The 10,711-nt window shown below is 44.4% G+C and overlaps 1 protein-coding gene and 1 long non-coding RNA gene across 2 annotated transcripts in view; one reads left to right on the forward strand and one right to left on the reverse strand.

Annotated features, from left to right (window-relative positions):
- Nucleotides 1-10,711, forward strand: part of macf1a (microtubule actin crosslinking factor 1a) — a gene marked incomplete in the record, with an annotated part of 165,057 nt that overhangs the window by 37,160 nt on the left and 117,186 nt on the right.
- The window catches only part of LOC119617039, a 14,585-nt gene continuing 13,374 nt past the window's right edge, over nucleotides 9,501-10,711 (reverse strand). Inside the window, exon 3 of the long non-coding RNA XR_005233202.1 lies at nucleotides 9,501-10,705. This is a non-coding gene — a long non-coding RNA (uncharacterized LOC119617039). The remainder of the gene's footprint in view (nucleotides 10,706-10,711) is intronic.

The following is a 10,711-nucleotide window of genomic DNA, read 5'->3' on the forward strand; positions in this document are numbered from 1 at the left end:
CAGAACTAATTAAAAACTGGTCCAGGAAACCCCAGAACGTTGGTCCTGCAGCTCTGTTTGAGGGTTTCAGGTTTCTGTAAAACAATAATCATCTTCCCCACCTGTGGATATTTAACTGATCACCAGGAAGCAGCAGCAGCTGGCTGTAGCCCAGGTTTCAGTTTGTAGGCACGACTCTTCTTCTCTGTTTTTCTGTGTTAAACACGTTTTGGGCGCTCTCTGATTCGGGCCGGCGCTGAAAACAAAAGCTAGTGATCAGTAAGTCAGCGGGCCGTCGGCAGCTTCTGGTGGTTTAGCGTCCGAGCAGACGTGTTGGCCGCGTGAACTTCAAAGCTCCGTGATTAGGTTACATAAACGTCTGGAGGCTGTTTGTTTCAGCGGACAGGAGAACCAACATCACCCCGTCTCAGAGCGGATAAACGAAGGTGCAAAAGAAAAGAAAGGGTTGATTCATTAAACAGATCATCAGCTGGAAAATCTGCACTAAAAAAAAACGCTTCATGTTCGTGTTTTTCTAAATGTACTGATATTCTGAGATGTGAAGCTTTAATAAATAAATAAACCGGAGAGTGGTTACTGAAACTAATTGAGGTTATTAAAAAACGAAATGATCTGTTTGTCGGGTGTTTAGGGATGAGATTATATTATGTAATTAGAGGCGGTTTTAACACCTCTCACACTGACTCTGTTTGTTGCTGCAACATAATTAATTTGTGTTTGCAGCTTCAGAAAACTTCCCATCAGTTTTGTTGTTTTCGGCTGAGTTCAGGCGAAGCGTCTTGGACGAGATTAACGAGGCGATAATTAACTAAAAGCCACTCTGATCTGATGGAGAGCTTCGGTCACCTCAGGTTGTCGGTCCCACTCCCACGTGTTCGGAGTGATAAGCCTTCTGTTGGGTTTATCAGCACCGGCCCGGCTGGGCGCGGCCTCCCGCTGGCTGGGACTAACTGCCCCTCTGAGCCCCCGGAGGGGCGGCAGCGCCCCCTGCTGTCCCTGTGAGGTTTGGGACTTTTTTGTTAACGCTTCATGTTGGATTAGTTCCTGAGGCTCTGACAGGACTGTAATCACACAGAATGGCTCACTGTTTGTGGTGTAATTACTGCGCAGTCTGACACTGATCAGAGGCAAAGAGAAGCTTGGAGGGGAGGTTAAGATATTTAAGTAGTTTCAGTAACGGCGACAATACTTAGAGTCATTCAGCAGCAGGAAGTCTCTGTAGGCTTCTGTCTGTCCCTCATGGTTGTGGAGGAGTTGTGGCCCACTCTTCTTTCCAGCGTTGCTTCAGCTCTCTGAGGTTCTGGTTCTGGTTCTGGACCGTTCTGTTGTAGATTAGCTGCTGGCCTCACATCTGACTCCAGAATCAGCCCAAACCATCAGCCCTCCACCACCGTGCTGACAGCTGCAGTGCATTCTGGGTAAACATCTGTCCTCTGGTCCGGTTCTGCTCCAGAAGTCTTCTGGTTCCTTCAAGTCGAGCTGCCATGTTGTTTTTAGAGAGAAGATGCTTTGACCTTTAACCTGCTGACTGAGGCCTGTAGAGTCTCTGAGCACTGCACGGTCTGACCTTCAGGGTGAATCTGCCGGGATGTTTTCTTTCTCTCTGTAGAACGATGGACTCCAGATGACCTTTGACCCTTCCCAGGTTGATGGGCAGCAGCAGCTGCTTCTCTGAGGTCATTGCTGATGTCTTTCCGCCCTGACATTGTTCTAACACACCTGGAGCTCCAGAGCAGCAGAACCTCAGCAGGTTCTGGTCCTGAAGCAGCCAGGCTGGAACCAGTCCTTCACTTCCTGTTTCTCTTATTTTGACTAATTTTTAGTAAATAATTATAAGGTGTAATATTTTCTATCTGAGCTGAAAGGTGTACTTTACATTTTATTGTGACTTCAGCCTTTTTTAAAAATGTTTTTCCAAAGTTTCAGTTGATTTGTTGAGAGAACTTCGTCCCTTCAGTGCAGAAACGTCTTCAACCTGCTTCTAATTCAAGCCTTAAATCCTCTCGGGAGGAAAAGGTCGGGACACAATGGACTCCAAATGTCACGGCACTTCAGCTCAGTTCAGCCGTGAGTTTCAGGCTGGTCTCTGCCAGAACCGGTCATTCTGCCGGCCCGGCCCTGATCTCAGCCAATTTCATCAGCTCTCTGACTCAGACGGAGGGTTTGTCTTCTGGAATTGGTCATTAAATTCCTCCTCCTTCACTTGGAAGAAACTTCCAGGATCAGCAGGTCCTGCAGTTCTTTTCCTGCTGGAGTCAGTTTGTTTCCCGGAGAGAATGGAGCGTTTGTCGTTTAATTTTCCTCAGCTCAGCAGATTCTCTGCAGGCCTGAACGTGTCTTCATCCTGATGCACAGATTATACAGGACGATTTAAAGAAAATTTACGGTTTTTGTCCTGAAACAACTAGAGTGATAAAATATCCTCATCATCATCATTTGAATGATCGAAGTTTTATTGTTTATGATCACTTCGTAGTTTGCAGGGTTTATGGTTTTATTGTCTTTGTTGATGGTTTTATTGACATGTAAACTTGGAGGGACATTTTAAGCAGAAACACGCTTTTAAGCAGCTTTTGAGACGTTTATTATTTTAATTTTCAATCAGTTTCTGAGAGGATCCCAATGTTTGTCAAAGTCTGAGTAGTTCGTTGTAATCTTTAAGAAAACTGAACCCCAACAAGCTTATCATGCAGGAGTTTGGGTAGTTTCCGTGCTCCCAGGAGGAGGAAAAGTCACCGAGCGCTCCTCCCCTCTGCTCCTGTTGGTGGTCTTCAGCTTTCCCGCCTGTTTTCTTTCCCTCTTTGAGATCCACACATCCATCAGCCTTATCCACATCAGTGACTGTAAAACTGCCAGGCTGTGCACGGCGCTGGGTTTGTGTCGACGCACGAGCTGCCGGGCCCGTCCTCGGTTTATGGCTTTCCAGCCCGCCTGATTTATTTAACGAGCTCTGAAAGCATGAAGACATCAGACAGAATTAAAGGCGGACCTGATGATACGTCTGCAGGGGAGGACAGCGGGACAAAAAGGCTGCAAAAACCAGAAATTAGTTGGCTTAGTGTTAGCATCTGCAGCGGCGCAGACAGGGAGATAAACCCTGTTAGCATTTCAGAAAGGGGCAATAAAAGAGCCGGTTTGTGGCATCAGTCCAGCTGCAGGCAGACACTTTATTTATGTTTATATACAAACATCAAAAACTAAAATTACTCATGTAGAAGTCACTTTAAACTGCATATATCTGTGTTTTTTTTCACGAAAGCTAAAGATTTACCAGCAGCTACTGGTTAACCCACCTTAAAAGAAGCTGGTTCATCCTGTTTAATGTTGATTAAATTAGTTTACTGTTCAAACATCCAGAACAGAAATTAAAGCAGCACGCTTGAGGAAAGTTCATCTAATCTGATAAACTTCAAACCAAATTTAAGTTTTTCAATAAAACGCTGACATTAAATCATTTTAAACCTGACAGCCCATAATATTCAGGCACTTAAAAGCTTTGAAGGAGAGCTGGAGTCTTATTTGAAGCGGTTGCAGTGAAAGCAGAGCATCGTTTCGTTTCCTGCCTCCTTCCAGTCACCATCCTCCTGATTGGCTCCTCGTTCCCAACGCCGCACCTGATTCTGCATGTTTGACCCAATCAGAAGCAGCGTAGCGCGAGTCATGGCTTCCTGTTTCCAGCCAGCGTCTTGGAGATGATGTAGTTTAGGATTGGGCTGTCGGTTACAGCTGGAGACACAGAAACCAGAGACGTGACGCTGAGGATGAGTTCAGCTGATAACTCAATATCATTTTGACTAACGTTGCAAAAACAGTAGCTTGACCTGCAGAAGATTTAAACTTTAAAGCGTCATAGCGAGTTGGTTCTCCCTCCTCAGCCTCGGCTGCGGTGATGCTCCACCTTCAGGCGTCGCTGTAACAGAATCCGTCTCAGACGGGATGTAAATGTGGCCGACAGCCTGATAATTACAGCTATTTCAGGAGGTCGGGTCAAGAGCGTCAATGAGGAGCCGGAGGACGGGGCGGGGAGGGGGCTGGCTCCTAATTTCGGGGTGTCCATGGTAACGAGAACAGCTGTGGTGGAAATGAAGCCCCTGGTTGCTGAGGTTCTGTGGTGTATTGGTGCTCACTCTTCTTTTATTCTCTCACGTTTTGTCCTCGTCTTTTCCCATCCGTCCAAGTGTTTGTCCCCCTGAGCTGTGTCTCTGTCTCATGGCCACGGCGGTGTCCTCGGCCTTCATCAACAGTCCTCCTCCTCCTCCTCCTGGGTGTTTTACTGCCTCTCATTCGCCGCCTGCTCTTGACCTGCACGTCGAAACGAGGCGCTTAACGCCGCCGCAGGCAGAACGGACAGACTCTCAGAACGGGTCGGAACCAGAACAAGTAGTTTCATTATTCACTTCTATCAGATTAGCAGAGTGCACTCTGGGTATTTCTTTCATTTCTTGCCAGGAAATAATAACTTTCAGCAAACATGAAGAAAGAAAAGTTTAAATCCTGAAAGTGACTCAGTTCTGTCTGTTTCTCTGCTCTTTAACATGCGAGTCACAGAAATCCCTACAACTAAAAGAGTTTCCATCTTTTTTCCTCCCCACTTCATAAATCTATCACTCAGCCTGAAAGTCCGTCTCCTCCTTCCTTTCCCACCATCTTTTTAAACAAAGCTGAGCTGAGCTGGAGGACCAAACTCTTCTTTCTTACCCTGAAATAATCCCAGAAATGCTTCTTTTTTTTTATCAGATACGATATTCAGTCAGTTACCTCCCATTCCCAGTGGATGAACTCGTCTTTGACTTGTTTTCTTTTAGTTGGGGTTTGGATTTATTGGTTATTTTCAATGTTTGCAAACAAATCGAACACAAAGGTTACAGTTTTGAGTCTGACTTTGGGATCAATCTCAAGCCTCCAAGCTTGTCTGTTTTATGCCCTTATTTTGATAAGTTATTTGTAGATTCAACAATGCCGGACGCTCACAGCTGGATGAAAAAAGTTTTAGCTTTCCTGACTCGCCTGCAGACTCCTCCTCTTCCTCGGTTTCTGCTCCTGAGCCACAGTTTCCGTCAGATCTCAGAGGATTAAATGTTTCACGCTAACTGAGAGCAGGTCTTTGAGAATTCTATCTCTGGCAGTTATTTGCATGAATTTGGGTGTTTTTTTTTTCCAAATGCGCTCATGAAATCTCATTTAAATGTTGACCGAGGCTGAGAGATGCTGTTTGGTTGGCAGCACAGTTTGAGGCGCATGTCTCTCTTTGTGAGAACGGTAAAAATAATCCTGAACTGAGCCTCTGAAAGCTGCACAGTTAGTTGGGGAATTCAAGCCCTGAATATCTCGTTTGTGTTATTTTTCCTCCTTAAATAATCTGAAATGCTGCCCTGGTGTTTAACGGGCCGAACACCGCCCCTGGTTGGAGTTTAACTGGCTGCTTTGTTCAGTTTTCCTGCGAAGAATCGGTGTTTGTCTCGTTTATCGTATGAGGCAGGATGATCGGCTTTTTGTTCCGCTGGCGACCGAGATCTCCCGGCTTCGACCCGGCGGTCCTGAGCCTGACGGTTGAAACGAAGCAGAAACAGAACCGGATCACCGAGGTCAGGATGGTTTCCTGCTCTGAATCAAACTCCCTTTTCCTCCAATCACCGTCATCTCTTTTTCTGGGACGTCTCCGGCACCAAAAGGTCTCATATTTGCTAAGCTAAGAACGAGATTTCCTGACGTAACTTTGCTTTTTGACATTTAAACGTTCGGATCTGCGTGTTTCACCTCAGAGGCGTTATTCTCCGAGCTGATCCGTTTCTGAGGAGTCAAAGAGTCCTGGAGGAGGCCTCGGCAGGGTGAGAGAGAGGACAGGAGTAATTGGGCTTTGTTTCCTGAAAACAAGAGCTTTGGCCCTGCTGTGTGTGTGTGTGTGTGTGTGTGTGTGTGTGTCAGCCTAATGACTTCAGCAGCTCCAGGAGCTGACATCTTTTGAAAGTGGCAGCAGGACCTGTGACCCAGTTTGACTCAGAATTCAAATCTTTATTGTTTTTTTTATTTTTCTCGTGTCTTCACATGGAAACCTCCCGACTCTTGACGTTTCCTGAAACAAAGCCAACAAAAAAACCCCAAAACAAAACGGTTTTATTTGTTTTTTAGGTCTGTGACCTCCTGCCTGACTCCAGGTGGGTCAACCTCCCGCTTGTCATCACTTGAACTCGTCTCTGTTTTCTGTGAGTCCTGGACTCAGCTCCTGGTAATCCGTCCTTGTTAGCTTGTCAGGGGGCCAAACTCGTCTTCCCTCGTCTCCCGTTTCCTCCCCCTCTCTCGTCTTTAATCTCTTAATGGCATCTCGGCGTATCACTGCCTGTCTGTCTGTCTGTCTGTCTGCTCTCTCAGTTTCTGTCAGGAGGGTAAAGAGGGACTTCCTTGCTCACGTAGTTTTCACTAACATCCTTGGAAACATCTTACATTTATAGTTTTTGTCATAAAATCCCTTTTCATCCTGAATTGGGCCATCTATCCTGCAGTGATGACATCTGAATACATGTAACTTTAGGTGTTTGAAGCATTTCTGATTTATTTTATTCTTCCTTTTTTAGCCAAAAGTTGCGACGGACGTGTTTGTTTATTTGTTGCGTCCTTTTCTGTCTTATAGGTTGTGAGAGGAATAAAAGCAGTGACATGTTTTGACGAGTCATGCTGACTTAATTTTGTAGTTCCTGCGATTAAAGAGACGTTTAAGTCTTTTTGCTGCTTTTTAAAATCCTAATCAACTCATTAAATTAGCGTTTGTTCCGTCCGTCAGATAAACGACTCTTACAGGCTGTTTATTACAGTGAATGAATATTAATGAGGTTGTTTGTGGCTGCTGGAAGCCTTAAAGCTCAACATAATCATTAATGTATAAAACATGATGTTGCAGTTTAATCTTAATGACTGAACTGCAGCTAAATCCTGACCTGAGACATCTGAGTTCATGTAAATGTTGTTTTATTACCAGCATTAATATTGCACAGACTCCTGATCTGTCTTAAGGGAGAACTGAAGTTGTTTTATGTAGATTTTAGATTTAGTTGGACTTTACAATGTGTTCAAGTGTAATTTTGGTGATGTGAGGAGGAAACACAGCAGGGCTTGTTCTGTGCATCAGATTAATTTATCTGAGCTCTTAATGTCTTTACAGCCAATAAAGTTTAAAAGCCTTAAAGACACGGAGGAGGTAATTTCTGCCACGGTGTTCATTTGACTGTCAGTGAAGCTGCGCTCAGCTCCAACCTGCTGAAAACAGAAAAAAACAACTAAATTTGCTCATTTTTTTATTTGATTTCTGCTCTGGTGATTTCAAGCTGCTGCGACGTTTCCAGGCTGAAAAGTTTTAATGCAGGAGAAACAAAAGTTTGTCGTTTCTGGAACCGAGCGTGGGACCGAACTGTTTTCTGCTGAATCAGATGTTTGAGTCGGTGCTGCAGCAGAGAGGTTCTGTGGGTCTGGAGCCGGTCCCAGACTGCCCCCTGTGTGCAGAGTTTGAAACTGCAGGAGAGCTTTGGCTGCGTTTCTGCAGCTCTGAGCATGAGGCGTTCAGGTGCCTTCACCGACCTTGGACTTCTGCGTCCCCCTGCCTTGTTGTGTCTGAAACCTCCTGGAGCTTCAGCTGCAGAATGACGGGTCAGGACTCCAAACAGGAAGTGCTTCTGCTGCGCTTCGCCCGTGAGAGGTCAGAGGTCAACATGCAGCCGGTTTATTCTCAGGAAACATCAGGAATTTATAAAATCTCTTCATCTCAGAGGCTGTTTCTGTGCAGAAACATGTGATATTCTGACATGAAGTCATTAATACTGAACTTTGTTTTATCTGTGTTCAACAGAAAACCACAACAATTTAATTTATTTGAAAGTTTAGGTCTCTTTCCTAATATTTTCTTGAAAAAACAAGGACAGAAACAGCTGTTTTATGTCAGGTTTTAGTTTTATTTCATTAAAAAATATCCTAAAATAACCCATCATTCGTCCCTCAGTGGTGAAGTTTGCATACATTTTACTTTGTCTGCACGTACTGGACTGTAACTCATACTTTGTTCACATTTTATCTTGTTTTTAAGTCTCCAACCAGCAGAAAGTCAGTGTATTTTAAATAATGCTGCATTTGCAAACAGTTTTAGCTGATGTTTTGAATTCAGTCAGGTTCATTCTGGTGCTGCATTCAGGGCCAACTGGAAATGGGAAATTTCTAGTTTTATTTTTAAACCAGATTCTGTTTTAGCAAAGAGAGGAACTTAAAAAAGTTTGACAAGAAACAGATTTTAGCCTGAAGGAAACAGGAAGTGATTCAGTCTGCAGCAAATAGATTTCTGGATGTTTTTAAGGCCTGAGTTTGTTGTTTTTAAAAAATGATCTGTAATCCTGCGATGCTGTTTCTGAGGGCAGAGGAGTGAAAGGCCCAAGGTTACAGGATACATCTCTGTGATGTGGGCGTCCTCTTCCTCATCCTGCTCTTCATGCTCCCTGCTGCCCTCCATCTTTTATTTGTCCCGTTTCCTCCTGCAGCCGGGCTGAGGTTTCTGTTGTCTTCTAAATGAGCACGAAGGGACTGAACGTGCGGCGCGTTTGAACGCTCCTCGCTCTGCGGGCGGCCGGCAGCTCATTTCCATCCTCAGACGGATTTATGGCTCTGCCTCAAACTGCCCCTTTGTGACTGACAGGACGAATTTGTTTGCTCCGCTTTTATAGTTTAAGGGCAGCGAGTGTGTGTGTGTGTGTGTGTGTGTGTGTCAGGGTGACCTTGCTCTGGACAAGGATGCTGACTCGTGTTGAGTCGGGCTGGGGGAGGGAGACAGAACTGCACCCTAATCCAGATTTACATGTCCTGTATTTTTACAAGGCTAAAGTATTTTAATGAATTTATTATTTTAAGTTTAGTGTTTCGACCTGCAGCTGCTTCGTCCGTCTTCATCCCTCCGTCTTTCTCCTCCTCTTCATCTTGGTCTGACATCATCTCCTGCTGTCGTAAAGCTGACATCGATTCGCCGTCCGAGTGTTTGGCTTCCTTCCATACGCAGTGTTTTCTGCAGACGAGAGGTTGACCTCTGACCCCTAACCTCCCGGGAGCTGACACACGCGTGTACACACACACACACACACACACACACACACAAATACAAACACACACACACACACTCACAGTCAGGTTCTGATGCTGGAGTCTGGGTGTGAGAGGAGAAAAGACGCTGTTTCAGTTTGTTTTGGTCAGATTAACGGCTGATAATCTGCAAATAAAATCTGAAATACGGAAGAATTTTAACTCAGAGGAGTTTTATTTGTTAAAAATAAAAAAATCCAATTAAAGCTGCAGTTCTAAGGTTTTCAAACTGAAGTGATTTTAAAACGATCAGTAAAAAAAACCACATGTAGCTTCAGTGAAGGTGTTAATACTGTGTGTGTGTGTGTGTGTGTGTGTTAGCAGTTTATCATCCTGCAGCCTGACACACACACACACACACACACACACACACACACACACACACACGTTGGTCTCTTCTGCCCCACAGTGGCAACAGAAAACTCAGCAGTTTTCTCTTTTAGCTTCTGCTTGTTTTTTTTTTTACTAAAACCAATTTATTTTTAATATTTCCTCTTTGTTGGATGTGTGTATTTGAGATATTTTATTACTTTAGGTTTATATAAATTAATTTATTTAGTTTGTTTTGAATAAATGTTTTCAGCTGATCTTCTGATGGAAATCATCAGAACTGCACCTGTAACCGTTCTGATCAGGAAATGAGTAACAGGAAGGAAACTTAAATCTTCCTTCAAATTAAAACACATTTTATTTCCTTATGTGGAGGGAAATATGAGACGTTCTGTCTTTAAATCATCGTTAAGCTGCTGCAGGAAGGAGCCGATGTCAGCTGACGGTGATGGAACGGCTTCAGATTTATCTCGGCTGTGTTTGTAGTCTGCTGGTTGCTAAGTCACAAACCCAAAGATGGGTTCACACACACACACACACACCACCCTGCGAGGTGAGAGGGACTGTGAGACACTGAGTCATGCTGAATCACTGCCCAACACATGCAGAACAAAACCTTCAAACTCTGCAGACATTCAAAGATGGCCGACGGGACACATTGCTCACTCATAGCAACAGAGATAAACACACACACACACACACACACACGCTAACATTTCAGGCCACCTATCTGCAGGTCCTGCCTGAAACATCAGCTGATCTAACAGATGAAGAAATGACCAAAGGTTCGGCTCATATTCAGGGTTAGGGTTAGCCTTTTGCTACTTTTAGCTTTTAGCCTTTTGCTACATCAGAGCTTAGCCAGTCTTTTGCTAGTTTTAGTTACCTAGCCTTTTATTCTTTTTAGCTTCTAGCTAGTGCTTTGCAACATTTGGCTAGCATTCTGCTTCTTTTAGCTTCAACAACTCAGCTTTGGCTTCTTCAGCTGATTTCATTCAGCTCTGTGTTTTCTCAGAGGTTCTACAGTTGTCCCGTTCCGCCATTTTTGTTTTCAGACTGCAACCAGCCTAATGTGCCGTGCTGAGAGCTTTGTTTACGTCGAGTGCAGACCCACATTTCAGAACTGCATATCAGTATATCTGGAAAACTACTGCACTGTTTGATGCAGTCCAGGAGAACCTTTAAAGCGGTCCAGGAGAACCTTTAAAGCAGCCCAGGAGAACCTTTAAAGCAGCCCAGGAGAACCTTTAAAGCAGCCCAGGAGAACCTTTAA

Source organism: Kryptolebias marmoratus, linkage group LG5 (genome assembly GCF_001649575.2).
Source record: "Kryptolebias marmoratus isolate JLee-2015 linkage group LG5, ASM164957v2, whole genome shotgun sequence".
Taxonomy (NCBI): Eukaryota; Metazoa; Chordata; class Actinopteri; order Cyprinodontiformes; family Rivulidae; genus Kryptolebias; species Kryptolebias marmoratus.